The sequence below is a fragment of the Lemur catta genome, chromosome X, assembly GCF_020740605.2.
Source record: "Lemur catta isolate mLemCat1 chromosome X, mLemCat1.pri, whole genome shotgun sequence".
Lineage (NCBI taxonomy): Eukaryota > Metazoa > Chordata > Mammalia > Primates > Lemuridae > Lemur > Lemur catta.
The window spans coordinates 41998155-42002663 of record NC_059155.1 but is presented as its reverse complement, the minus strand read 5'-3'; positions in this window follow the sequence as shown (position 1 = coordinate 42002663).

The window sequence follows — 4509 nt, the reverse complement described above, 5'->3', positions numbered from 1 at the left end:
GAGGATTAAATAATATCACGAATACCAGAAGAAAATCAATGGTGATAACAATATTCCTTGATTTGTAGCATTGTACCTTCCTTGGTCAATAAATGCAGGATTTTTTGCAGCTCCTTGTGATGCTAGTGCATTTGAATGGTGTGCACCAGATCTCATGAGGCTTATTAACTAAGTTTAAACTCTAGGGTCGGAGGGATCTTTAAGTATTGGAGGCTTAGTCTTAACAGACCTAACTATGCTGTTAACATTATTCTGTAAAATTTGACCTATACTATATGAGACTGTCTTAGTTATTCCTGTTGATTTTTAGAAACATAAAAATCATCTCTATCTACTTGTATTTCAAAATACATATGACAAAATTCAGAGAAAACTAAATGCATTGTTCATCTGTAAAAAATAAAAAAGAAGGCATAGGATAACACAGTGTTTTCTAAGTATGTTCTCTTTAACTTCTACATTCTGCTATGCCCCTCTAGGTCTCCTTGGATGAGGCAAGGGGAAAAGCTCATAGGAGAAGAGCTGAGCCCTACCCCAACCCAATCAGAACAGTTCCATTTTTATCTATTTGTTTTGAGGGCTTGTATAAAATATTATGTTTGCATAAAGAATTCTACTGATAAAATCAGAAGCTACATATGTAGTGTCAAAAATCACTGTACTGACTGTCAGGAAATGGTAATGGTGATGATAAGTGATATTTATATAGTACATTATAGTTTACTAGGAATGTTCACTTAGAGTACCTCATGTAATCATTGCAAAAGGACATAATGAAGTAGGTACTTTATTATACTCATATTGAAAATGACAAAAATTGAGACTCAGAGACTTTAAATGACTTGTTCAAGCCATATGGCTAGTTGGTGGTAGAAGTGGGATTAAAACCTACATTTTATAATGAAATGAACTAGCCTTAAGAGCTGGCATTACCACTTATTATCTCTGTAGTATTCAATAATTTTCATTCTCTCTTGTACTTAGTTTCCTCATCTGTAAATGGTTCAGACTAGAAGGTCTCCTCTTTTATCCAGTCACTATAATGGCATTCCATATTGTTTGAAGAAAAAGATTAAATGGTTTTCAAAAAAATAAAACAGATGGCTTAGGTTAAATATTATTGGAAATCACCAGCTGATTTGATTATATTTGATTATAGCAAAAATGTCCATAGTGCGTGCAATGCTATGCCATGTTAGCCATCATATACTGCTATTTTGTAGATACTGTATATGACTTTCTGTAAAATTCATTGCAACATAAAATGTCTCATGAAAGTACACACACATATATGTGTGCACACATACACAGACACGTGCATCCCAGATGAAGATGCCACTTGCACAGCTGAAAATAGTGGGTAGATAATGTGAGTGAGGGCCAAGATGACTGTTAGTTGACATTGAAAAGCTGTTAGGATTGTACTTGTGCAACTTGACACAAAGTATAATAGCAAAACTATAGTCAAAAAACAAAAGCAGAAGTTTAGTTTTGAGGTGCCTCAGCTATGAAGATGTGCAGATTAGAGACTCTTTAACATTAGAGATAATAATGGATTTGAAAGAGCCATTGTGACTACTTATGTGGATGATAATGGAAGTGTCATTGATGTCTATTGAGATTGTAATAGCATATTGGAGAGCAAAGAATGCACTGAAATATATCTTTAATATTTCTATATTTTTGATCTTTCTTTCTTTGTCTCTATACAATACCATTTATAATTTTTATGGGCTAACCATCTAGGCCAGAAAAACAAAATATTAACACCGTGAAATGTGTACTTAAAATATAAGAGGCATGCTATAGAACATTCTGTTCACCCGCTTTCTTTACGGGATCTGTATGTTTTTCTCAAAACTTTTAAGCCTATTTTGTAATGCATGTTTTCCCATACTAGCCCAGGATGACAAATTACATCTTGACCTGAACTCTCTCTCTTTCAGTGAGTTCTTAGATGTTCTCCAACAGGTTTCTGTTTCGGGATAATTAGCTCTAACTCAATTAAATTTGTTGACAAAAAGAGATGATTTTAAACTTAATATATTATTAATTATGGTGCAATAAATAAAGGAAATGTTGGCGGATTTGACAATGTCTTCTCATATAGTTAGCTGTGCAAATATCTCACACCCCAATTTACTGTTTTATGAAATGTAACTGTGTAAAAGATTATACTAGGTGCTGTGGGGGTGGAGTGCAGAGAATAGGCATTTAGTTATCAGCTGCCTGAAAGCCCTAGATCTAATGAAGCACTCTATACATACAGGGTGCATACTAATTATTTGTTAAAGAATATTGAGTTGGGTTAATTATCATAGAAAGATCATTGGCTTAGAGAAAAGGTAGGAAACAAGAACTTCAGTTTCTCTACCTATAAAGTGAGGAAGTAGAAGTAGATTATCCTTAATGTTTCTATTTAAGGGAAGTAAAATCATAAAGAGTTGATTTTTTTGTTTCCCTCTTAATTATAAATCAAAAGTGAATTACTTCTTTCCTGCAATATCAATCAAAGGCAAAGAGAGTGAGGAGAACATGATGTCCTATTCCTCATGGTTTGGCATCTTCTGATTATTTGTCCACTTTTAAGACTGTGGTCACGATCATTTGTTCATGAGTTATGATTAAGAAATTCAGAAATTTACAAACCAACATGTCCTATCTTACAATCTATAGACTCCACTGAAATCCACATTCTTGCCTGGTTGTAATTTAATTATAGCATGGAAATCACAGGTTAGATAAAACTCTTGTGCTGAAGAGCTCAAATGTAATTCTCAATCTTTTAGAGGAAGGAATTTCTATTAAGGATTAGGAGAGAAGCAATCTGATAGGAAAAATTACACTAAAATATGAATGACTGATATAGTCCTATATATATTATAATTAAAATACAATAATTTCTGAAATATCTAACTTATAAAATTTCATATAGGTCAGTTAATAGAAGAGTAGGAATTTCAAGTTGCTCAAAATCTGTGTGGTGTATTGAGTACCACACATGCAGTTTGTCATAGGATAATGTTCCTTCAGCTATTGGCCATTCTCAACTTCTAAACCCAAAGACTGATCTTAAGGCCTACCTGCTCCAGTCAAAGAAAACTGATTACCTTTTTCAGTTTTTTGAGGTATAATTGATATACAAAATAACTTGCACATATATAGTATATACAATTTGATGAGTTTCATTTGGATGTATGAATACACCCATGATACCATCAACATCATCACCAAAAGGTAATAAACATACCCATCACCTTCAAAAGTTTCCTTCTGTCCCATTGCTCATTTTTTGGGGGGTAAGTACACTTAACATGAGATCTACCCTCTTGAGAAATTTTTAACTGTATAGCACTATATTATTAAATACAGGTACAAATCTCTAGAACTTATTCATACTGTATAACTCTAATTTTATACACATCCCCATTTCTTTTTCTCCTCATCCCCTGGAAATCACCATTCTATTTTCTGTTTCTGTAAGTATGACTATTTTATATACCTTATATAAATAGAATCGGGCATTATTTTGTCCTTCTATGGCCATTTCATTTAGCATAAGGTCTTTTGGGTCCATCCATGCCATCACAAATGGAAGGATTTTCTTCTTTTTAAGACCGAATGATATCACATTGTATGTATATACCAAATTTCCTTTATCCATTCATCCATCCACTGATACTTAGGTTGTTTCCATATCTTGGCTATTGTGAATGGTGCCATGGTGAGCATGGGAGTATAGATATCTCTTTGAGATGCTGATTTCAAGTCCTTTTGGATAAATATGAAGAAGTGGAATTGCTAGATCATAAAGTAGTTTTATTTATAATCTTTTGAGGGACGTTACTGTTGTTTTCCATCATGGTTGTACCAAATTACATTCCCATCAACAGTGTGGCAGCATTCCAATTTCTACACGTCCTCATCAATGCTTATCATCCTTTTAAAAAAAAAACTTTTTATGACAGTGACCATAACCAGTGTGAAGTGATACCTCATTGTGGTTTTGATTTGCATTTCCTCCATGAGTAGTGATGTTGAGCACATTGTCATATACCTATTGGCTATTTGCATGTCTTCTTTGGAGAAATGTCTATTTAAGTCTGTTGCCCATTTTTAATAATATTATTTATTTTATTTCATTCATTTTTGCCATTTGATTGTAAGAGTTATATATTTGGGATATTTACCCCTTATCAGATATAAGGTTTGCAAATATTTTTTGTCATTCTCTAGGTTGCCTTTTACTATGTTGGTTGTTTCCTCTGCTGTGCAGAAGGTTTTTAGTTTGATGGATTCCATCTTGTCTATTTTTGCTTTTATTGGCAATGCTTTTGTTGATATATTCATGAAATCATTGGCAAGACCAATGTCTTGAACTTACTTCTTATGTTTTAGTCTAGAAGTTTCACTGTTTTAAGTTTTATGTGTAAATTTTCAATACATTTTGAGTTGATTTTTGTGTATGGTGTAAGATAGGAGTCCAATTTTATTCTTCTGCATATAGAT